The following is a 26,314-nucleotide window of genomic DNA, read 5'->3' on the forward strand; positions in this document are numbered from 1 at the left end:
TTGAAGATAATACTAAAATTAAATTGTGTCCCTGTCAAGCTCAGGTCTCAGTTTTTTGTAATGCCTTATTTTAATTAACTTCCTTCTTTATTCAGCCTTTTCACAGCTTGGCTGTCCACTTTCATTTTCACTTTATTTTTTTCATTCTCTTTATGAAAGATAAGTAAATGGCTCTCAATTACTCTGCATAATGATTGATGACAGTGCCTTGTTTAATTATTTCTTTTTAAAGTTTTTGTCTGTCACTTGGGCAATGCAAGGATATCTAGCATTTGTTAACACAGACAGAAATTGCAAATACAAACAACTCACTTTTTTATTGGTGAGAAAGTTCTACCAGGTCACATGTGCAGCTATGAGCTTGTTTCCTACAGAATACTTACTTTTGCTTTATTAGGCTGGTTTTAAACAGCAAAAAATAGAGTTCTTGTCAGTTTCCTGGGACCATAGACCAGATCTGATTAGAAGGACATTTTCTTTCTCACGATAATTCTACATTTTACTCTTTAGGCATGGTTTGTTCGTTCTTAGAAAATTACTTAGGAGTTAATATTTCACTCCAAAAGGCACAGCCAAAATTTCAGAATGTATTACTCTGAAAGAAATTTATTAGTAGCAGAGAACTTCTTTGCTAAGGATCATTAGATAGTTCTTAGAAGGTAGGAAATGTTTGACCCCGTATTTTAACAAATAGATCCTTTGTGCATTTTACAATGTTTTTTTCAGGATCTTGTCCCTTTAGTCATCAATATAATCTTATTCCAAATACATTTTTCTCAGTGCTTGGTAAATCTCAGATGCAGAGTTTGTTTGATCTGCGGCCTTTCTTTTCAAGCCATTTATTCTGTTTAGTTAACTGAAGTAGCTTCAACTTTCACTTAATTTAAATTCTGTTGTCCTTCTTCAGATGCACTATTCTACAAAATGAGTAAGTTGAGTATTTTTGGTGTGGCATTTTGAAACTGGGCTATGAAGATGCAAATGAGAGCCTCAGCAGATGAACATCAGACATGTGAACGCTATTTCTGAGATGGAATGTTAACTTGTCCCACTAATGCTTTAGAATATAAAGCAATCAGACTTTAGTCTCTCAGTTTGTTGAGCTGACTTTATTTTATCTCCTGTTTTGCTCATCAGGAGCAAAACAATGAAATAAAATATTGTAAGAATCAACATTAAAATAATTCAGCCTGTGAAACAGAGACAGATCCGGGAATAATTAACTTAGTTTTAGTAATGCTGTTCATATGTTTTCCTTTGTTCTTGGTATTTATACTGTCATCAAGGAAAAAAAATAGTTAAATGCTAAATCTTCTCCACTGCATATGAGCGGAGAACTCCTTGGACTCTGTTCGAGGACATAATTTGACCTTTATTGTAAATTCTGTCAAAACTGCTCTCTAAATTGGGAAGGAATGATGACAGAGGATACACATCACTGTCCTTACTAATTCTGCAGACACTTAATGATGACACACATTAACTTGGACAGGTATCACTCTCAAACAGTGGAATTTCCTTTTTGGCATATTTCTAGTACATTTCTAGCTCAGTGGATTGTGTTAAAGGCCTGGCCATGCTGGTTTGGAATGTGCGTGCACATATATTTACAGTACAAGTGAACACTTTCCCATTTACAAAAGCAAGATGTGGTCTAAATGCTGCATGATCTGAAGCAAATTGGTGTTTCTTTGCAGTGTTGGAAAGTTAATAGAAACAACATTTGTTGCATGCAATATTTTTTCTGGTTTTGATTGTTTATAAATCAAACCTGTATTGATGAAAGGATGAACTAATGAAATAAAGCTGTCCAGTTAAAAATGGCCAGACCCAGCCAGACCAGTGAAGTCAGTCAAATGTTGAAGAGGTTATCAATATATTTAATATGAGAAAGGGAACATCATGTATATGATCTGCATTTTTATTGCTTATTAAAAAGTTGCACAGTTCCTTATTCTTAAAGGTATTTATTCAGCTCATCTGAGTTTGACTGACTTAACCTAAATTTCACTGGCAAAAGGTGAGACTGAAAGTTAAAGCTAGTAAAGGATTTAGTGCTTTAAGGTTGGATTTAGGCTTTCAAGTCCAAAACTGTTATTCGGAAATATCAAATTTATCGATACTGTGGTTCAGGGCTATTTTTAAAAGTATTTAGATGCTTTCTTGATTTGTTTAAATATTTCTCTTTAGCTGTCAAAAGAGTAGTTTCAGCATTTCTTAAACCCTAACAGGATACAATAACTAGATGACACTCCTCTTCAATTTTTTTCAGGCCAAATTATTGCACCTCTTCAACAGAGACAAGGTCTCGCTTCTCAGGAAACATACCAACTGAGATTTTGTTTCAGGGCAAGGTATGGCATAACATTTTCATGAAACAAAGTATTGTGTAGACTATTTTCCTGGAAAATAAGAAAGCTAGTGATTGTTAGGAAAATAAATAGACCTGAATGACTTAGCTGCTAAAAGAGAGACCCTCCTCTCTCTTTAGCTTTTTTGCATTTTTTTCATTTCACTTTTATTACATTCTCTTTTCTTAGAAATAATTTACAGGTTAATTTAAATAAGAATTCCAGTGTGTCATATATAAGGATGTTACCTGGCCTAAAGAGAATTTCTGCTATCTCAACTGCATCCTTTTACTCTGTTATAACCATGAAAAAGAAATATTAATTCGCCTGTATGGCGAACTTATGTGCTGGTTGTACTTATTTGTACTAATGCTTAGAATATTCTTGTTTGGAAAATGAAAATTCTGATTGGCCTGATTTTTAGAGAACTCTTTTGAGAACTATTTTAGTTTTTAATGTTTTTTTCACAAAGGTTTACCCAAATGAAACAAGCAAAATATTACTTGTGGGTTGTATAAATGATCACTGTCCCATGATGCAGAAAAACTCTCACAAAAATTCTAATCTGCTACTGCACTTTATCGATTAAAAAAACTCACAAATCCCACAATAACAAAACCCTATCCTGATCGGTGTAGAAATCTAAAAAGTATCTATTGATTGTTTTCTACCTGAAGGATTATTTTATTCTGATAAATTGCTTTTGTGCACTCCAACAAAAATTATACTTGTGTAAATAATGGTTTATATATGGCCTTCTCTGTTACTGTAAATGAGAGGAAAGAAATTTTTTTAAATTTTAATATTTAAGACTATTCTATGTAGTGTGGCTGGACTTTTTCTATAACAAACAGTTTGAAGACAGTCCTGGTCTGTTCCCTCTGTTCAAGAAAACAAAATTCAGAGAACAAGATACTGGCCTGGAAAGTGTACATAAGGTATATATCTGGTTTTATTAGTATTGTTATTTATCAGTTATTATTATTTTGTTTCCCTTTCCAGTCATAGGTGCTGAAAAATGAATACACATTAAAAAGCTCTCATCAACCCAAGTACCATCACTAAATTTAAATACACTTGAGCTTTGTAATCCTTTTTCTTTTACACTTAGCGGTCATAATTACGGTGGTACTAGAAAGGTCCAGCTTCTACCTTAAATTCTTTATGGTGCTACTGCATCTGTCAGGAGCAGGATTTATTTCATGATTGATATAATTCGTAGTAACTTTGGTCTGTGTATAAAGCAACAGGGGTTTTTTTCACTGTTTTCCACTTCCAAGTGCCTTCGTTGGGTAGCTTTGTTTAGCCTGCTTTCAAAAAGGCAAAGATATGGTTGGATTATGCACTTAAAATAAGTGGTGGCTCCTGTCTATTTAAATGAAAAAGAAAGAAGAGTTCTCTTGCTCACAACTACCTGCATGTATTGGGCGGCTGAGCAGCTATCAGTAGTGGAAATATACTTACAGTAGTGTAATATGCATTTACTGTTTAACATAAATTAAATAAAGTTATAAAGTTCCACTCCAAAATAGACACTAACATGCAATAAATGGAGCTGCTGATACTTAAAACATACAGGTTAAAATTCTTAGTTTTGAGCAGTTCTATTGCTACAATACTTAGAGAGCATTTTTCTTTACAACACCTTTGAGCATGTTTTTATGGGAAATGTTTACTTGTGTTGGACCTCATTCTGCTTTTTTAACTCTGCTCTCTCTTGGCATTGTGGACGTCCCACTGTCAAGGTGCAGATTTCTATTAGCAGAGTTATAAAGATTGCTGTATTAGCCTTCCCACCTGTTTGTACTGGGAACTGTTTTTTACAGGGTTTTTCTGGTACTGGAGTTGGGAGGAGGCATAGAGAGGACAGCTGCAAACAAATGATCAAAGAGGTGTTCCAGACCATGTGGGATTATGCCCAGCATATAAACTAGGGAAAAAATGTAGGGAAGGAAGGGCGATGGTGTTTGTCTTCCTAAGCAGCTGTTACACGTGATGGGACCCTGCTTTCTTGGGGATGGCTGAACACCTACCTGCCCATGGGAAGGGGGGAATTCAACATACCATATTATTCTTCCCAATCCCATCAGGGAGGAGTGAAAATGTGGTTATGTGGTGCTTAGTTGCCAGCTGGAGTTAAATTACAACAACCTGCACTTAGACACGTGAAGTAATTTGGTGAGACATTTTAGTATCATGGCAGGTGTAAGGCAGAATTCACTGTGCTAGCATTCTTTATCTGAAGTAGATAAAAATGTTGTGATCTGCACTAAGATGGTTGGGAAACTAGCTGTGTCAAAACCAGCAAAAATTAAACCAACTCAGGATTAGAGGGATGACTAAAAGAAGGATATATTAGGGAAAAGGGTTGCTGTCACTGTGTTTTTCCTGTAGTCAAGACTAGGCTCACGTATTATTCACATAGGAAAGTTTGACGATAGCATGCTGAATAGTAAGTGTTCAGCTGGATTCGGAACAATCAAAGTGAATGTTTTTCTTGATATAAGATATTTTTCCACATACAAAATCCCAAGATTTCTCTAGGGTGTACATATGCCCAGTCTTTAATGGTGCTTAAATCAGTACATTAGAGAATTGTCTGAAATCCACTCAGATTGAATTTTGATGGAATTTATCTTTCTATCTTTTATACTATACCAAGGGCACCAGAATTTATGAGAATTAAGACTTTTTATTTTTTTCCATCTGTCACTTTAATAATTGGGTCTGGCACTTGTCCTACTGCATTTTTGCAGATAATAGAAATAGGAGGAGTTAATGTGTTTGGTAGCAGAGTGCATCATCATCCTAGAGGCTTGCCATCAAGGAAGTGAAGATTAGAAATGCATGGACTTTCCATGCACCTCTTATCACTGCATGTGCTTCCCAAGATGCAGGAAATTAGAAGAAGAATTTTCTAGAGAGAAAAAATTGGCAATAATCTCCAGGAGTAGTAAGTGAAGAGAGAACATGTATGCATTTTGTGCCAGTAACATTAAAAAGAGGTTTGCTTGCACTTGAATACTGAAAGATGGCCAGTAATCCTAAAGTACTTCACGGATTTTTATACAGCAGCTGAATGTAGACAATGGTCCTCTGGCCACCTGAGCAGCTTTCTGCTGTGTCCAGCATGACCAAAAAGGCACACAACAAAATGAAGATAAGCATCAAACCAACGACATTATTTAAACAGAGTTTAAGGAATGGAAACAGTCACCAGTTTTACAGTGCTAATTAACAGATGGGATTTTGCACTTCACTAGCATGTAAAAGAGTTGTTTTTAAGTGAAGCCTGGGAAGGGGAGGAACTGGCACAAGTCTCCTAATAGCAGTTTTTTCCATACTTTTTATGCTACCCACAGGCAGCCGTGCTACATAACAGATCCTGCAGCCAGTGAGGGATTGAATCCATGGTATTCAGCAGAGGCAGAAGGGAAAAGAGGAAGATGGGGCAATGTCATAACATCTGTGGGGACATCTGTATGTGATGGGAACTCCATAGGCATGGCAGAGCCAGGTAAAGGAGTTGAGATGTCGTCTCAGGGTCTAATGAACCGTTTACCATTAGATCTCAGGATCTAATGGACAATTAATTCATTTACCCTTCAGGATCCTGTGGAGAAAATTGTAACAGATAACATCAGTAAGGTTTCAACTACAAACTGCATGCATGCAGAAGGCACCCTGAATTCTACCATCTCCTTGAGTATGGTGTTTGACTCTGAAAAAATCAATTTTTAATATTTGAATATAATATTGAATTTTACTAAAGTAAAATTTGTGATAATATATTTTTTAAAATTGCTTTTCTATCAATATACAATAGTTGTCTGAGTACATAATCTGAACACTATACTTTAATAAATACTTTTAAAATTCCTACAGTAATACAGAGTCATAAAATCTTCCACATATCATGTTTATGCTGTATACCATAGAGGAAGTAATAAAACACAGATGCAAAATGACACACTACAGTAAATGTAGCTTGAAATAGATGATTTATAGGACCTTTTTAGTAAGCTTTCCAACTTATCAAGACTAAGCATCCTTCAGTGATTATGTTTTCAGACAAGGCAGCTTTTCAGGCATCTCAGAATTGCAGCTGCCCAAGAAAAATAAAATCAAATTAGTAATGAAAACATGTACCTTTCCTGTCCAAATTTAAAAAAAAAAACAAAAAAAAACCCCAAAAACAAAACAAAAAAACCACCCTACTCCTGTTCTAATAAAAAACACTCTATCCATAAGGGGAGGGAAAAATCTTCATTTTGTATGAGTGCAAAATGAAAAATGTCTTGAAAAATATTCCCCACATGCTGAGACATGACAGGCTCTGGAATGATGTTTGATGACTAAATGACATCCTGTGGAATCTTACCAGTTTTTTTGCAAAAATCAGCATTTTTCTGAAATAATAATGAGATGTAAGTGTCAGGTGAGACAAGCTCAATGTGTCATCAGAGAAAATGACAGTTGCGGTTATGTACGTTACATGGTGTTTGCTTGGAAGTCTTTTAAGTTATCAGCAAGGAGAGTAGAGCACTAAAATCACTGCAAAACTGAGTTTCTTACCAGCTTTAGAAAGGTTTTCAACCCTTTGTATTGTCATTATAATTAGAGGCTTTTCTCTTTGCAGAAATTGGGTGTGCCGTATAAAGTATGACCCAGTAATGAATGAGCTGCCAGACAAATTGACACAAAAGGTGGTCCTCTTGCACTAATTTTTCTGAGCTATTAAATTTAATTTGAATTCCTATTCAGATTTCTTAAAAGCAAAAGCTGAAAACCGCTTCCCACTGCTAACCACTTCACCTAGATTTTGGATATATGAAGGTAAAATCTGTATATGTGATTGAAAATTATTTTCCCAAGTACTTTATAAATAAATACTTGCTTTAGAAACTAAGCCAGGCAAAACAGCTGGGTCATATTCAGTTTTCACTCACAGGTGCAAAATCCTCCTAATATCTCGGGGGTTTTTATCATCAAAGAGCTAATCCCTAGTGTATACTTTATTTTTGTGTCTTCTTTTTATCTATCCCAAGTAATTCAAGGACTGCATGATATTTTTTCAGTCTAATAAGTCTTACCAGTTGAAAGCTTTTGATATATTATTTCACTCCAGGTAGAATCTCCTCTCCAAGTATACAGTGGGGATAAGTTTTCTTCTATGTTTCATACAGTAATTTTTTTTTTTTTTGCTTCATAGAAAAAAGCTCTTGTCTTCTTGTAAGTCTGCTTTCTACATGCTCCCATTTATTTTTTGGAAAGAAGAAATTGAAACAGAAGACATGCTTTTAATGCAGTGTCACCAGTGTTGTGTGGTACAGACTTGTTTGATGACATGGTAGTTATGCTTGAAAAGTCACTCTTTACTTCTATAGCCATTCATTTGAGTCCCATTTTCTCTTCATTTCTAGCATATAAAAGACTGCTGTCCTAAATTCTACTCTTTTATAAAAATTTTGTTCAGAAACCTTTCATATCTTTATCTAAATCTATATTTTATGGCTTAATTTGCTTTACCCATTTTTTACTTAATGCTATACTTTTGTGGATTTCTGTATTCTGACCTGATGATCTCACCATGAATTTTATTAGTACTTATGCAAGTGGTTAATACATTGAACAAGTGCAGTTCAGACTAGACCCAGGAAACCATATTCTTATGTATATCTAGACTTAAACTGCAGCATTTTATCAGGAGCCTCTTAAGAGGGTGCTGAAAGATTATTTAATATTGCTTAAAAAGTATGTCTCTGCCCCTCTGGTCTCCTTCACATTCTCATTTAAAACAGAAACATTCTGGGCTGTATTTGATCTGAAATTTAATAATGTTGTGAATATCTTCAGATTCAGACTCAGTCACTTCATCAGGGGAAATAAATGCAATCCTTCAGTGTTTCTGTTAGATTTAAACTTGAAATTTGTGGCAACTGTTCTATGCCAGATGTTGCCTCTCTGTCAGAAATATGAAAGTGTCTAATTCAAGTCCCTGCTTTACTTGCTGCATAGCAGGTTTGAAACTGGAGTTTCCTGTTGTCCCACTTTTTTTTTTTTTTTCTACTTTTCCTTCAGAAGTGACCGGGGAACCCAGGACCCTGTGGGAGGTTGCACAGTTGGCAAGACAGCTCCTGATATCCAGTGCAGACATGATTCATCTTCTGTGAAACTGCAGCTGTATCTGACCTAAGTATGATACCCAAAGGAGACCAGGTGGTATTTCTATAACTTACCCAGCCTGTGGTATGTGTATCAAACAACATAAACCATTTTATGAAGTTTAAGGGTTCATCTTTATTAATTTTTTACTTCAGATCAGAAATGAGCTTTTAAAGCTGATATTCTGATCAGCCTGATTTTCCAACCTGGTATTGAATGGTGATTCTATAGTACAGGAGGTAAGATTTTATTTATATGACAGTGAAGGATTTTAAAAATGCTATAGCAGCACGCACAAGATATCCTAATACTTAATGGCTGTTTAATCTGTTGAAATCAGGCTAGAGCTATGTCAAAATAAAACCTGCTGAACCTTGGCCTGAGGTACTTTTTTTCTAGATAAGATTTTTTAGATTAATTCCCTGGTATTTTTTAATGTCCGTATCATTACATTATTGCCATACAGACTCCTGATGTAGTCATTCAAGCCAGGTTTTTATAGGTTGGCTTACATGGCAGTAAATTTTACCCACTGACATCTCAGAAACCTTACAGAAATCTCATCTACGTGAAAATAGCATTTTTCTATGCTTCATACTGTTAGCAAAGAGGTTTAAATCAATAATATGTAAAGGCCACCTTCCCTTTTAATACAGGTCTTATTAGTCATTATATGAAGATTTCAGGTTGTTGGGGTTTGGAGTTCTGTTTCCTAGTGATTTTATTCAATTATTGTTGGATCTGCAAGACACTTATTTTCTTTTTTTTTTTATTTCTCCCCTCCTGCTCCTGATGTTTTACCCCAAAGTTGTGTTCCACCCTTGCTATGAACAAGCCAGGATAAAATCAGCCTCTCAGAGCAGCTTAAGTGAAGTGCATTGTAGGGTGGGAGTAGAAATGTTACTGCCAATAAATTATCCATAATTATTTCAGGTTTTCCCAAGGTATCTTCCCACATGAAAATAAATATTGATTTTTTTTTTATTATTAATTTTCCAAAGGATCTTGTTTTCATCTCTGTGAAAAGTCAGATGCTTCAAATTAAACCAGTTTATAATATGCTTTAAATTTACCAGAAGGGATCAGCATAGCTTTTATAGCTCAGTTTTTGTTAATAGTATTTCCAGTCAAGGTTTCTGTGATTTCAGTAATAACTGACTTTTTAACAGTCATAAATCTCATAAGGTTTTTATAGATATATATTTAACGTAGAGGAAGGTCACAGAACTTTTTCCCAAATGAAATAGCAGGTGAAGAATTTGAGGTGAAGCCTCAAAATCTGCACATGGGGAAACAAGAAAAATAAAAAGGCAAAAAGAAAAACCACCCCCAAATCATTGTTGCAATACATTAAAAACTCTAATAAAAGGTAAAATATTTCTGAAACAGAATAAGCAAAACACTACATTCTAAACTCCACTCTGAATATGGCCTCCATTTGCTTATGTGCCCTTAGAATGCATAAAATAATAAACACATTTAAAGAACAAATTGTGCTCTATTTTTGACATTTCCTCTTATGCAGAAAAGAAAGGAAAAAACTAACAACTCTGAAGCACGTAGTCTATGAGTATAGCTGTGTGGTATGTTGTTTTGGATGGTTTTAGCTTCTGAAGGTTTTAGATTTATATTCCAGAAAATTCTCTCTGTGCAGCCATGAACAGTGTGAACTCAGAGGGTTTTTTTACAGGCATGAGACTGTCTTATCTGTGGGTTATCCTTCTGTTTTGGGGTGGGGTTTTTTGTTTTCTAGCTGCTCTAATATCTTCCTGCCATCATGTGCTACTATTGTGAATTTCTTGAACAGCTTATGATTTGTCAGAGGGATCTTAAGCAACAATGTGGATAGGATATCTATAGCTGTGTCCACTTTAGTGTTTAATATTAGATAAGGAGTCTTTTTACAATTGTACTTCAGTTCACCTCCAGGTGTTTTCAAGAATGGTCTAACTCAGTCCTTTCCTTATAGCCCTGAATTGGTAAGAGATGCTGTCCTGTTAGAGCACAGCTAATGAGCTCTGACCCCTAATGGGCATTGGCTCACAGGAGCAAGCAGGGGTTAGTCAGCTGTGATTCTTCCTAATATATACATATATTATATATATAGGTATGAAACATGGACTGCTGGTCTTCTGCAGCGAATGATTCACTCTACAAATTTCACTGCCATTGTGCCGTGCTACTTGCTAAATTAGACAGAGACTATGTTCATCCTCCTTCTATTGATGTATTTTCTACTGCTTTAGTGATGGAAAAAATGTGTCTTCCCTATCTCATATGACTCAGAGAGAATCTGAAAGGGGACACAGAGCTTTTAAAGAAAAACAAGAATTTTTAGATCCAGTGATCTCAGCTGGATTGAGCTTCAGAAGTACCAAGGACAAGCTAAGGCAGATAAAAATAGAGTGGATATTTTATTTGATGCAGCTATTTTAATTCCAACATCTGATAAGAATGTTATGTTTGAACTGATTTCTTTGCTTCTTAGTAAATGCACATTTCACTGATTTCAGCAGAAATTACATGACAAGGTCAGAGACCAGCCTTCATCCAAAAACCACTTCTGCTGTGAATCTGGCACATTCAGTTCAAGATTTCTAGCCCAGTAAACAAGCATGTTTTAGAATTTTTTTCAACCTGCCAGTTTTACAAATTGGAATTTTAAACTAATGCATAGTTGTCAAGCATGTCAAGGTGGAAGAAATTCACTAGGGAAGAACAAAAGTATAATTTATTGACTGCAGTACTTTCCGAATTATTTAAATGTTATTCCTTTCCTGTCTCCTTTCTCTGAACTTACTATGCTATACCCTACTGAGGACTAAAAATACAAGGTTGTGGCAAATACCTCCATACAAATGAGTAAATTTGGTTTATTATTCAGAAAAATGAGGGGCAATGGAAGTTCTTGCTATTCCCAGAAATTAACCCGCATGTGGTTTGATGTGGTTTCCCCTGTCTGTGATCATAGCAAAGAAAACATGAAGCCCATTATGTTTAAACCTGGTTCCAGTTTAAATTGTGTGTAAGAACTGGCAAAATGACAATATGCAAGTGATAGCTCTTCCTAAGCTGGCAACCTCCAGCCTGCTATCCTTCTGCCCATGCAGAGATCCATCTTTCTCTCACTTTTTGCCTGTGGAAGCTGGCTTACTGGAGCACTCCCAACAAATGCCAAGAGTAAAAGTTCACAGTTCTCAGTTCCTTAACCTAAACACAGTGGTCTTCCAGTGTTTTCCAAGCTTTGTTTCACCCCACTTGCTGTCCTCAGTAACTTGGACCTGGCATCTGTTATCTGTTTATTTCTTCATTTTCAACTCTTTCAACTTGAGAGGTTTTGTTTCATGGCTGAGAACATTTTTCTACATTTCTCATCTTCTTGGTCTGCTGCCCAAATGCCCTATATTTCCTGGACTTCTTTCAGCCTTGTTCACCAGTTTTGGGCTAACAGTTTCAAGGACGTTCCACACAAACTTTAGGTTTGTTACCCTATTAATTAAAAATATCAGAAGATCAAATACTTGTTGGACTAAGGAGCTTGCTAATATCACTATATATTCAGAAGAAGACAGAAGCAGTGAAAGGTAGAGAAACCACACTGGGTACAATAAATATTTACCCATTCCATATCTTATGCTAACTTTTATAGAGGTATATTCTTGTGAAAATGTTCCTTGGAAAATGTTCCTCCTCAGAACATTACTTTTAATAGATTTGGCAATATTTAAGAACTCTTGAAAGATGTGTTATCCATTTGGGTCTTTTTTAAATGTATCTTTTAGCCATTACTTTGAGACCTGTTAGTGTTATGTTCAAGAAATAAACTTGGTTTAGAAATGAGAGACAGGCTAATATTAAGGGAGAAAAAACCTCTGGTTTTGGTTTGGGTTTTTTTTTGACTGGAAATTCTTCAGATAATGACAGAAAGCAATTGCAAATGCTTTTTTTATTGTCATATTTTTATTTCTGAGAACAAAGTAGACTATTATCGCCTTATAAAACACACATTTGTATGAGACTTCAGAGCTAAAGCAAACAGTATGCTAGCTGTCAGTGAAGCAAACTTTGAAGGAAACTGGATGACCACTATGTTTACTATATGTTCTGCCAACTGTGTTGCAAATTAATGTACTGAAGACTGCTGGGCAGAATGATTTGCAGATTTTCATTGTGAGTGTGAACTGCCAACATAAATAAAGGTTTATAGATCAAATGCTTGGCAGTGCTGAGAACATTGAGTGATAGCAGGTTCCCACAGAAGGAAATAGTTTTTTGTGTGACCTTCCAGACATCTTCCGTGTAGATTAGCACAGACAAAGTCTAGGGATTGATGATATCAGCCACAAATTCAGTAAGAAATGTATGTGTGTTTATTTCTGGAGGGTAAAGGACATCTTTGCATCTTCACAGCAGGTTATTCCCTCCCTCTAAAAAAATAAATGTTGATTTCTGTGTTCCAGCTCCAGTTTTTAAAACTGCTCTGAGAAAACCAGACTTGACTAGAGCAATAGCCATTGGAGCCTGTGTAAACCAGCTGAGAAGCTGTGACCTTGATAATGAAACAAAATTTGAATTTTGGCCTCTTCAGGGCATTGAGGACTCTCAGTTTCTCTAATAAGATCTGAGGACAATCAGCGTTTTTTTTGCAAAGAACTCAACATCTTGCAGAAATAGTCTCTCAATGGATTCCAATGAGATGTCCAGGACGGATAATTTCATTGATCAGAAAATAAAGAAATCTTTGATAATTTTGGTTACAGTAAGACAGATGCTATTGTGTCTGGTCACTAACAACCAGAAACTGTGAGCTGAACAAAGCTTTAATTGCTTGAAGAGTATGTAAATAATTGAATGAATTTTTTAAAATTGCCTTCCAATTCTTTTTAAGATACCAGAGATTTTGGGGTTTTGGCTTATTTTTTGACAAGTATTAATATATACTGGAAATGCTCAACCGTTATGCCATACTTCAAATTGCCATCTATTGAAAGTGTGTGATTAAAAAGCAGAAAAAATGTGGCATCTGTAAAAAAAAAAAAAAAGAAGAGTAACTTGGAAAATTGCTTGTCTTGCTTTAGAAATTATTTTCATTTATTTTATATTTATTTTAATAATAAAATAAAAATATCTAGTAGTAAACATTGCGTATATTTAAACAGCAGATTTTGTGCCAGAGCATTCTACATATAATAGCTTCCAATCCCTATCCCATCCTCTGCCCAGTCTTCAATACATAATCTCTAGTGAAATTACAAAAGTGCCAATATTGATTTGTTTTCTGTGGTGATGGATATGTCAGATAACATTTTCTCTTCTCAAGTCAATACTCAATTTTTTTAAACTCTGATTATGGAAAACTAAGTAATTTTTAGTATCATTTTTTCAGCTCTAATTACTGGTGCTAAGCACAACATACTGTTTTGCTGTATAACTTGCTGTAAGACAGGAGATGGAGGCCATTTAGAAGGCTTTCTTCTTGCTTTAGAAAGTGTTTTAGAATTCTTGCTTTTTGTTTTGTTTTATTACTTGCTGTAGTAAGCAGTTATAGCATTAAGAGCAAATGCTGTGTAAATGCACTCTTTTACGTACTTTTCTTCAAGTTGGATGAAGATAGAGAGCACTGAAGATACTGGAACTGTCAGGTGTCCCTGGAATTTTTTGAAGAGGAGAGTGCTTTGATTCTGTTTCATATTTATTAATAGACCTGAGAGCTGCAGTAGCTTGTCATGAATTTCAGCAGTATGTGGCATGAACACTGTAACACAAACATGAGAGAAAGGGCAAAATATATGAACAGCTGGTTGAACTTCACCTTGGTACGGAGAAGATGATACTTTTTAGATTCTCAAGCACTTGCTCCTCAATATGCTGGTTTAAAATCCTTAGAATTGCAGAAGTATGGCTAAAAATTGGGAATGAGTAATTGATGTACTTGATGTTAGGTGGAGACACAATTGAAAGCATTGGAACGAATTGAATGAAATGGCTAACTGCCACCTAGTATCTGATGTTTGAAGCTGTGTATGGAGAAATGCAGGAGAGAGCTTTATACAAAGAAATAATTTTTTGCTGAAAATAAAATATTAGCATTGTTGTGACAGTGTTTATAAAACAGTGTAGCAATCTAATGGTACGTCTTGATGCATGATAATTCTTTCCTCAGCACTGATTGCTGTTGATCACCTCAAAGACTACTCTGCACATTTCTTGGGTTCTCTGGGTATGTTTCTGTAGAAATGTAAGCTCCAACCAGAGCCTCAGGTTTGAATTTTTTGCCTTTGTAACCAAGATGAAATCTGCCAGGTTTTGGAGCAGAAGCTGTACCAGCAACCTCAAGCAATGCAAGGCCTGTAAGCAGAGCTGAACTTGGACAGCTCCAGCAGTTCTAATTACTCTTACCTTTTCAGGCTGATATTTGTGTTGTTTTTCTCACTTTTCTTCCAGAGGAATAGGTTTTAAAGTTGTCAGCTTCAGTAAGAGCAACCTGCCACTTTAAAAAAAATGTCAGGTGCATATGTGAGAACTAATAACATGCACCGCAACCTAGTGAAGATGAATTTAGTTCAAGCAGGTGTATTCAGTGAGAGATATCTGCTCATGGGTGTACATAAAGGAATTTCCCAAGTTTTATTTCCTAATTCCTAAGAATTAACTGATGTTTCTACAGGAAACCTTATCAAATTAACAGTTGACACAGTTTTGTACTGTATTTGTACTTGCATGTGCATGGATAGGAGAGGAGAGGAAACTGGAAAGTAACTTGATATTATAATTGTTTTGAGCAGTAGAATAATTCTGTGACCTGTTGTAATTTCTTTATTAACATTGACCCATAAAATAAAGTTCTGCTGTCATGAACATCGTGAGACACAGTCTTGGTCACTCATTAATGACAAAAGGTTTAAACTAGGATCAAAAGAGATTCCAAATATTCTTAGATGTGTACATACAATAACTAGTGCGAAGATGACTTCAAAATTTTTGCATTTAGAAATGATTTTAAGGAGGTCATAAGGAGGACAAACACAATAGTAGAATGTTAATCCACCAAACATTTTAATTGTTTCTGCACTAATTTGAGCAGGGAAATAAACAGGAAGATCTGAAATCTTAATTAATGATCACAACAGTGTCTCAATTGGCATATGAGACACTCAGTGGGATAATTCACATGATTAGAATATTAGTGGATATAATTTGCTCCAGAAACATCTGCAAGGCGGGGAAAATAAGAGACTGTATTGCTTTGCATGGCAAATAGGGCCATAAAGAGATGATACACATGTTCTGGGTAAGAATAAAATGCTCAAATCAGAAGTGAATCACCAGATAAGGCTTTTCTCTTGGGAGGGGCAAAGACATTTTATTAAGGAAAAAAAAGAAAAGACAAAGCTCTCCGTAGTACAAATGATGGTAGTAAAAATATATTTTAGAATATAGATAAAAATTTACAGCACATTTTTATGCATAAAATGGGGAGGAAGAGAAGGAAAACTAATTTGAATTATATATGTAACTCTAAATTGTATTGTAAAAAAACAGGGCATTTAAAGTACCAAAAATCTTGAGAATTACTGTGAAAAGAGACAGTTTACAGCTCTCTGTGACTATGAAGTTGAGTTGTTAAGCAATAGTACTAAAAAGTATTAGGTCTTGTGGGTACAAAATTTGGAAAGTAAAATATTTAAGGCCTGTTTCTAAACTCCTTCAAATTAACACTCAGAATTCAAAGTAAACTTCTTTACTCTTTCTTGAACATCAAGTTTTTTATTTAATCAAGTTGTTTTCAGTTTTCTAACCTTGAAACCTTTCCCTTGGGAAAGGGATATACATCTGGGAAGCATATATTACCTTCTTCATACAGGGGCTTGTAGAGGTACCTGTGTTTACTAATACTGCCTTTGTTGAAGGTGCTAAAAGCACACAGGGGCTCAAGGGAATGCTGGACAAATCTTTGGAGGAGATAAACATTAATGTGGTTTCATATTTTAAAAGGTACATCTGGCTCAGGAAATCCTTGTATTTTGGAGCCTGGAAGGTAATGAAAAAGTGCTACCAGACATACATCCCAATTCTTTCCACTTCTGTCATGGAGACTTACAGACACTGCTGGAAATACTGCCCTGGCCTGGAGGGGTCCTTGGTGGAACCTGGCATTCCTTGTGAGCCGCAGCTGGTGGATGCTTTCACTGCTGCAGGGCGAGCACAGCCAGTGGCTCTGCCGTTCCCGAGCAGATGCATCATCAGAATGGTCACAGACCTGGGGAGCTCTGTTTGACTTCCACAGCAAGGCAGAAGAAATGGAATGATCTTAAAGGAAATAAAACAGAGCCCTGCCTGCAAAGGGCAGTGTAAGTTCTTTCCTTTATCTGCTTGCTTGAAATTCAACTGGTCACAGTTTTGTTTTTAAGAGTATAAAAAATGTGTCTCTTGTACACTCTACTTAAAGGAGGTAATAATTCCGTCTTAATTCCATCAAAAATAGAATTTTTATTTCCATTCAGTATATTCAGTTCATAAATTCAGGTTTTAAATAAATAGGTTTATAATGGCAATTTTAGGCTAAGCAAGCATATATGTGGTTAAATTTGTGTTGAATTAAGTTCTTTAAGTTTTAGTTGTAGCTTTTTATTTCTTCCTCAGCCTACTGAGATTACTGTTTGTACAGCAGGTTGTCCAACTGGACAATTGGACTGGGAACATTTTGAAAATATTAGATATTGTGGAGCAGATATCAACTTAATGTTAACTTATGTCCATAAATTTGGATTTAATGAATTCTTACTCTTCAGATTTTATCTTATGCTGTAATTATTCTTAGTTTATCTTTTGTTATATTATTTAATTTTGCACATAATTTCTAAATATGCAACACTCTCAGAAATTAGCTTCAAATCTATGTCACAATTTGAAGAGTGGATCTTGTGTATTCATTAGATTATTGTCACCACTTTTCCTGTTGTGTTCTTCTACTTCAGCACAGCCAAGCTCTAATTGCCTGAAGAAACACTGACTTTCATATCAGTGATTATCCATCAGTGATAGAGAAGGAAAGGAAAAAAGGGCACCATTTTTACTACAAGTTACAAAAAAAGTTTTAATTCCACCATTAAAATCTCAGGTTTATTTTTTGCATATGTGTGGTCCCATACATAATATAATACTACTATGTTGTGAGGTGTTCCTATGAATCTAGTGTCAGAACAAACAGGAATGGTAAGCTATGTCCTCTTAGCTTTTTGTAATGTATTATTTCTGGCTGTGGTAAATATCCACAGGTTGCATAGAACATTCCAGTTTTCCATCTTATTCATTTGTGCAAGAAATTGTGTTTTGTTTAGTTGCTACGATAGGTGCACAGACACTTTTGTGTCTCTCTTGCTCAGTGTTACAGTCTGTCAGGTGTGTCTCAGTCTCTCCTTGCCAGGGCGCAATCCTTCCTGAAGGATATCCAGATGATGTTCTGAGGTGTTGTGATGGAAGAGTGTCACTGCCTATTTGTCAAGAAGGCAGCAAGGGAGAATTAGCCATTGGCAATTTCTTGTAGCAGCTTCTGTTTAAATGAAAACAGGCAGGCAAAGACAATGCAAGGAACATCAGATGAAAAGCAATGCAGAGAATCTTCAAGCTCAGGTTTACGGTATGGTGCTAGAGATACCACTCAGAAATGTGCAATAACTGTTTATTTAACCTGTATGGAGTTCATACATTTTGTCTGATTGTTTTTTGTTTCTTTCTTCGTTGCAGATCCAGTGACAGTGGCGAGGGTCAGACACAGCCCAGAGATCTCTGATCACGGCTGTAGTGCCAGCTCTGGATCAGAAGGATCAAAGGCATGTGGGCAGACAAAGGCAAGGCATGGAAGCAAGGGTCAATGGGATGGCCTCAAAAAGCTCCTGAATGAAGCAGGGGCAGGTGTCTCCCTGCAAGACCCACAAGATTCTTTCTTGAATAGGTCTCCCTTCAGAGTAGTGTGAATTTGAGTTAGCTCCTTATCAGAAAGCTCTCCTTGAGCACAGACCACTGTACTCTGGGGAGGCAAGAGTTTAAACTTCAGGCCCTGAGAGGAAATAGTGTAAATATGCCAGAGGAAAATAAGAAAAATAAGACTGATACGTATATCAGACAAAATCAATTACCTGAAGACCTGAAATTGCAGGAAGAAAAGACAATTACTTTGTGAACCACTACAATTCAAAATAACTCAACTTCTTTTTGAAGTAGTGTTAATCCATCCAAGTCAACATATCGTAATCTATTTATTTAATTCTCCTGTGTGAAATTAATTGCTGGGGAAAAGAGTGATATCAACATTTTAACTGTCCCTTTGAAAGTGTTTTAACAATAAGATGTTTTTCAACCAGAAACAAATATAATTCCTCATGAATGTGGAAATTTAAATTACACTCTTTGGTGTATCATTGTATTACTTTACTTAAAACAGTTATTATGCTGCAAGCTTGGTAGGTCTCACCAAAGCTGGTTTGGTTTGATTTTCTGGGTCGTATCTCACCACAGCCCTTTGTTTTGATAAATTCTTTTGCAAAGAGTGCAGTGATATACAACATACCATTTTCAATTTGAAATATTTTTCACAAACAGGAGATTCTGAACATGTTAATGAACCATTTTGATGTTTGCAACCTTTCTTTTCCTGCTCCTGGGTTTATTCTAGGTATTTCTCCTATGATGGATGATGAAAAAAAATTCCAATCTATTTAGCCTTCATAAAGGCAACACTTTAACTCCTCAGAATTCAGGCCGCTAGATTTTTACTCAGTATTAAATAGGGTATGAACAAGTCATTTCTGTGAAATGCCCTCACCTCTTACTGGCTATTTTAGGTTCACTTAATGACAATGCTAAGACAAAGTGTAGCTCAAAATTTCAGATATATGTATCTACTATCTTAATTATCTGTAGAGAGAACTTAAAACCATGTACTTGCAGTACAAATATTCACCTAGTAAATTTATAGGAACACACAAAAGTGTTCCAAGGATGTATTGTGTGTACATTTTCAAAATAGTTGCCAATATGCATTTTGAAATACAATTTTCATTTAGTATTAATAGACAGTGTGTTGGAATTATGTATTTGCCTTTTAATATCTGTTTTAGTCTTCTGTGTCTCCCTATCACTCAATAGTCCCTCAGAGTACATACTGCTTGTGAGAATTTTCTTTCATCCTCCCTTTCCACCCCTTTGCCATTTCATTTTCTCCAGCCTATTGGTTTTGTAATATTAATTCTCATCTTCAAAGTTTTATTTTCATTTATTTATCTCCTAATAAATAGTTTCTTTGATTTTTTCATCTTCTGTTTCATATTGTGTTACTTTATACTTCCAAACTCTCTGTTTTTCAACTCTGTTTTCTTGCTATTCCTTCATCATCTCTTAATTTCTCTCCACAAGGATGTGTTGGGAGGAGAATAAGCGGAAGGGATTGAATGCTTAAAATTATCTCACTCTTTTGTTAAATCACATCTTGAGGGTTCTTGTATTATGGTTGCAAATAATTTGTGACATAATTAATTGCCTTACATATCATATGTGTTACTTAAAAAATCAACACTTTTAAAATGTTATTGCTCACATCACATATGGATCACTTTAAACTCAAGTAGAGATGATGGTTTGCAGGCAGGCTGTATTTTTATTGTGTCAAATTCTTCTTAATTCAGTACAATTCTTCCATCTTATTCTTCAAATAACATATTCAGAAAAATATATTTAGTATAATTATAAAATGATAATTTTGTAGTAATTTTTTCATTAACTGTTTTAATTAGTTTAAAGATATTTTTATATACAGCTCATGAGAACAAGGGCCCTTATATGGCTAGCAGCTTTGCACTCTGACAGGTGAAATCATAGTTACAAATATAAACTCTGTGTGATCTTTTGACACTTACTGATAAGCAGCGGCAAGATATTAATGCATAATTATTTCCCAAACCTTTAAAGTAAATTAAGAATTATTACAAGGAATAAAAGCTATCTCTGTGTTACTGGAAGGGTGGGCGCTGCGGTTCTCCATTAACATTAATTTCTTGTTAAAGCACTCTGAGGCTTTTCTCTCTTGTAACTTTGCCAAATGCTAAACATTGCTGTTGATGGCTTCCATGTCATGCACCTGTCCTAAAGTTTAACTATTTATAAAAATGTAACACTCAATAGATCACCTTCACAAGGCCAGGTTACAAATATTTTGCAATAAGGAAAAAAGGAAATCCTTTTGTAAAGAAAAGAAAATTTGAAGCTGTCTTTATTATTTCATTTTATATGCATAATATATTTTATTCTTATTTGATTATTCCCTATTGTTACATGCAGCATAATTTTAGCATCTGTAGATTTGAAGTGAGAATTTCGAACTTGACCATGAAATGGTTTATGTGAATAAAAGCCTTTTGGCTTGTGTGGAATCTACTCAAATGTGTCTAAGCCAAAAAAAGTCTATGTGCTTTGCCTGGAAGCTAAAAGCTTTGAGGTGTTCTACCACTGGCAGAGAGTGACTGCCCTTAGTTCTCTTGCAGCTCCCACTGCAGACACGACAATGCTCTGTTACCACTGAGGAGCTGGACAGGAGTGCAGATGGAAGGAGGACAGAACTCTGTGTTTCCTCTGCTCGTAACTGAGGCACAGAAAAATCAAATGCCTTGAATGAGTTTCAGTTAGAGAAAAAGCAGTAGGTGGTGGCTTTGGAAGCCTGGAGCAACAAAAGCTGGGTCAGAAGGGGATAAATGTTGCAGAAGGAAAAATGGAATGGAGAATGGGAAAATGGAGGGGAAAAAGAGAAAATGGGACAGAGGAGTGGAAGCTAGAGAGTTTGATGGAGTGAGAAATGTCTGCGATTTGGATACTCTCTATGGTATCTTTAATGTATATTTGTATATGTGCGTTTTCACTTTCAGTGTTCTTGTCTTTTCCAGACAGACACATGTACACATTGATCTGAGGTTGGAATTTTTTACCAAAATTGGATTTTGCTTCTCCAAGAACATAATAAAACTTCCTGAAGAGCTCGCTGACCCTGTAATCTGTTAGTTCCAGGAGCTCAGGAAGAAACTGCTCCAGGTATATGCTCCATGAAATCAACATTTAAATACAGAATGCATAAACAGCAAAATACAGACACGTACAGAGAGGTTACTACTTTTGGAGTATTTTAATGATACATATTACTCCAAGTGTAAGCTAGAAGTGTTGCTCTATGATTTAAAGATGTATATAATATTTAGTGTCTTATTAGTCTTTCACCATATATACATTTTCTGCTACCACACGTTTAGAAACACTCTAAGAAATACTCTGTGTTGGAAATGAAAATTGACAGAAGCAGCTGTTCTTGCAAAGTGCAGTGTTTCATTTCATCCATGTGCATCTCACATGAGAACCTGTAGACAGTGGTGTGTGGGTGGATAGTTTAAGATGAGATTATGGTTAAAATGGATTTAATAGTCAAGCTGAGATGGGCAATTTGGGAAGGCAGTGAAAATTCACGGGTCCCCTGCTGTCCTCCTGAGTGGTGCAGGGTACATCATGCTGACCAAACTGGCATGTCTGAGCTGTCTGCACAGTAGTCAGCCTATTTTTATTCTACAGGTACAAGTCTTTTTTGTCAGACAGCAAAATCTCTTATTCTGTTGTTTTCTCTCCCTCTAGTCTGATTCTAGTGAAAATTATGCCTTTATGCATTTTTGAAGTATTTTTTTAGAGAATGTTGCCTACTCAGAAGTTCAGATAAAGTCAGGAACTTCACCTTTTGCTGGTACTGTGTTTATGCCTGGGTGTAATTAGGATGGAGTTTGTGAGGCAGAAGAAAAATTAATACATGTTCTTACTTGAAACAGAATGTTCTGCCTTGCATTCAGCCTCCATTATGACTCTCAGAGGATCATAATGTTTGTCCCAAATGTTTAATATGAACATCTATTTCCTTAATCAGCCAGAGTTGTTGCCTGTGCTAAGGCAGGAAAGAAAGTAGCTGAAACCTGGGAACTAGCAGAGCAGAACACTGTGTACATTTTTAATTGAAGGGGAACTGAACAGAATCTTTCATGTGAATGAGTATTGGTCAACATCTGAAATAATTTGAAGACAGTCTTAAAATCCACTATGTGAATTCTTGCCTGCCTCCTTAGTAGATGTGAGGAAAGGTGAAGAGGGCTAAAAAAATCTCTGCTATTGAAATAATTGCAAATACTTTCTGTTATGGTGGTTTTATCTATAGAAGGATTGAAAAAATGTGAAAAATACCTCCCTCTTCACAGAAAGCTTTTAACAGTTTGTAACCTTTTGAGACCAAGTTAACATGATCTGGGGACAGAATACCTTATTTTCATGTCAGCTGCCTTTCAAATAGCAATTTGAATTGACCTGAGACCTCCTAAAACCTGCCTTACTCTACCCTGTAATTGATTAGCCTTGAGTTTTTCCAGAGATCTTGTTTTCAAATCTGCTATTGCTTTCCTCTACTTGACAACAAATATTTATTAGAAAGAACAAAAAATAACAAAAATGAAACAATTAAAACCTTCAGTGACACTTCCAGGAGTATTTGTTTTAGAAATCTGCAAATGAATAATGAATTAATGATTTACTAAATGGCAAAACAGCTACCTCTCAGGCCTAAAACAGCAAGGTAACCATTTGCAATAGACACCTAGACTTGTGTTTATCTCATCAATTCCTTGAATCTCAAAAGAGAAATCCAGTTTTTGATGGGTGCACCAGGTTGTCTAAGCACATATAAATAAAAACAAATTTACATATAAAATTACATGATGCAAGAAGCAGTAATTCTGGTCAGCCAAGCAACACACTGGCAGCTGTGCATACATCTTTTCATATTTACTGTGCTCATATACTGTTCAAGTTCCCAGACTGACATGGGAGATACAATCCTAGGTTAACTGGTTTAATTCTCATAGACTTTTGACATCACCGGCATTAGCCTAGTAAGATGTTATACAGTCTGTATTGCTGGGCTGACCTCTTCACTTGAGGAACTGCATTAGAACTAGAAAAATCCCTAAAGCTCTTTATGGACACAATATTAGATATCTGCTTCCATAAAAATAAAATTCTTACCAAAGAAGGACTCTTCACAGGTCTCTTTCATATTCTTTTCACCCCCATATCATTGAACTGATGACACTTTTATCAACTTTAAATCCATATCAAAAAAAACCCCTGTAATTACCTAAAAATTTATACTTGTCAGAGAGCCCAGCTATCTTGTGTTAGTGAGTATATGAGAATTCTGTCTCCTCTAAAGCTTTGCTGCTTTAAGAAAAGATATCATTTGAAATAATGAACTGCATTGGTTTTTTGTTCTCATAGTACATAGAAAGTATGCAGTCATATTGCAGATAGTAAGCATGATTTAAAGAGATATGGAGAATGTCAGCATCCTTGGAAAGCCGTCAGAAAGTTTAGCATCTTTGTTCAATCTTTTTGACTCTTTCATTTCATCCTCACCAAAAGAGAATTACAGTGATATAAAGGGCAAACCACCCCAGATTATTGCTGCTATGGATTGATGGAGTTTATTGCTGTACCATAACCACTAGATATGTTCCAGCAAAACTTACTGGCTTCGCTATGTTGTATTCCCAAAAAACCCCTAAAAATCTCTGAATCAAACTCTCATGTCTTCTCTGTATTGAAAATAAATCATAAGAAACTATCCACAAAAAATTTCGATGCTACGTAGGAAAGAGAATCATATATATATTTCTTAGTCCATCCTTTTCCCTTAAAGGAAAGCATTTGTCAAGTGAGGAAGATTTGGTGTTGCACATTGACAAAAAGAAAAAGGACTGTGCTGTATACAATGGGAGGAATGCACTTCTGGCTGATTAAAAGCCAGAAATTTCCTTTTCCTGGGAAGGGAGAAACACAAAGTTAAAAGATAGCAAAAAGTTATTGTCCTTGTCTGTTATTTCTTTTTCTAGTTGGTTCAACATTGGCAACTTATTTAAGGTATTGGCTGTATACAAGTCCTCTGTAAGACATAAGTCAAGTGTTCAGTAGAAAGTCTAAAGGAGATATCCAACAACATGCTTAATATTGGTTGCATTAGATGTCTTGTTCAATAATCACTGTTATGGTTATCTACATTAATTACTCTTATCACATTAGTCCTTGCAATATCATTAATAATATCCATAAATAAAAATCACAAGAAAAAATGCTGTTACCTGACTCAAACTAGAATGTATTACAGTAATTTTTTGTAGTACAAAGACAAGGGAAAGAAAACACAATAAAAACTTTTCAGGGAATTCTTTCAATCCAAAGGAAAGGATGTCAGATGATTAATGCCATGATAAAGCCATAGGAATGAATATTTGATAGAATACCTGGGAAAAGTGAATGATTGTTGCTGCATATGACAGAAGATACCCTACCCTCAGGAAAAAGGAAATGAAAGAGTGATAACACAAGCAAGGTATTTCATGTCCTATCAATGAAACTCTTTTAATGCAACCTAAAACTTTAAAAACAAATTTCATAAAAGTAAAAAGAAACCACTCTCTATTTTTGAGTTAATAAGTATATCAAAAAAGGCTGTTTATGTTTTTAGATGCCAAACTTCTTCAGGTTCTCCATCTTTATTGCATCTTTGTGATGTGTTTGTAATGCTGCTTGAACTCCTAGTACACCAAGAATACAGAGGGCACAGGGAAAACCTTTTGTCTTGTAGGTTATCTTAGATTTTGCCGTATTCCAGGCTTTTCTCTGTAATAGAGGAGGAAATGCTTGAAAAAGAAGGACAATCTCTTTATTTTTTTCTTCTCCACATAAATTTTTGTCTGCAATTCCACTAGGTATTTCACTTGCCACGTGAAGGATGGTGCCTTTGTGTGAAGGTCTCTATTGCTAGATGGAAAATCAAAGTGCTATTTTTTTTAGGGCAAGATGACTGTATTTCAGACTAAAATTCAGAGGAAATAGATCTGCAAAGAAAAATGTAGGTGCAAGTTATAAGTTTCCTTGGGGAGCTCAGATTCTTTCCTACCATGTGTACAATTATTCTTCAAGAATCTGTGAATCTTTCAGATAACTTCAGGTTTCTAAATGTCTTGCTAGACCTGAGACTCAGGGATACATTCTGAGATGTAGATGTAGTTTCCTTACTCTTTAACATTTTTTAATACCTGCCAATGATTCAAAATTTTAGGGCTTTATTGCTACCAAGTTGTCTGTGCAATATCAGTATTGCATGGTTAAGGGAAGAAGAAAGAGTAGTTATTACATAAGGCAACACCTTTTAATTGCTACATCCAAAATTCATCTGCTATCTCTGCTTACTGAAAGCTGCAACATTTTCTCCCAAACTGCCCTTTTTAAGCTGAAATGGCAGTATTAAGTATTTCCTGAAATCATAAGGAAATATTTAAAATTCTATTTATATATTCCTGATTTTATATTAATTCTATTTATGAATTCCTCATTTCATACTACTAAGAATATTTCAGTAAGGTTGTGTTGGAGCGTCCTTTCTTAAAATGATACAAAAAATAACTATCATGTTTCTAACAAGGGCATATGGGACTGGAAACTTCTTACAATGAAATATTGGTTAATGATAAGGTACTTAAATTTCCTAGGCAAAGCAAGCCAAATTATCCCAAGAGTATTGAGTCTTAGAAACCGGGAAATCAAAATAACAAAAAAATTTAAATAAGTCTACGCTCTTGGTCTATTACAGCTAGACTAATCTATTTATTTATAATTAGGATTAATGTTCTACTCTTCTACTACTTTTACTTGAGCTTAAATCAATA

General features: G+C 35.4%; 1 protein-coding gene across 1 annotated transcript in view; it reads left to right on the forward strand.

Annotated features, from left to right (window-relative positions):
* LOC135299148 (uncharacterized) overlaps positions 1–19,473 on the forward strand; it is a 475,254-nt gene extending 455,781 nt beyond the window's left edge. The window contains exons 16-22 of the mRNA XM_064417695.1: positions 2,273–2,354; positions 5,714–5,868; positions 6,991–7,057; positions 7,564–7,701; positions 8,433–8,570; positions 16,512–16,867; positions 18,264–19,473. The gene's annotated coding sequence lies outside the window, so the exon portion shown is untranslated. The remainder of the gene's footprint in view (positions 1–2,272; positions 2,355–5,713; positions 5,869–6,990; positions 7,058–7,563; positions 7,702–8,432; positions 8,571–16,511; positions 16,868–18,263) is intronic.
* Positions 19,474–26,314: the final 6,841 nt, after the last annotated feature.

This window comes from Passer domesticus, chromosome 4 (assembly GCF_036417665.1).
Source record: "Passer domesticus isolate bPasDom1 chromosome 4, bPasDom1.hap1, whole genome shotgun sequence".
In the NCBI taxonomy this organism is placed as follows: domain Eukaryota; kingdom Metazoa; phylum Chordata; class Aves; order Passeriformes; family Passeridae; genus Passer; species Passer domesticus.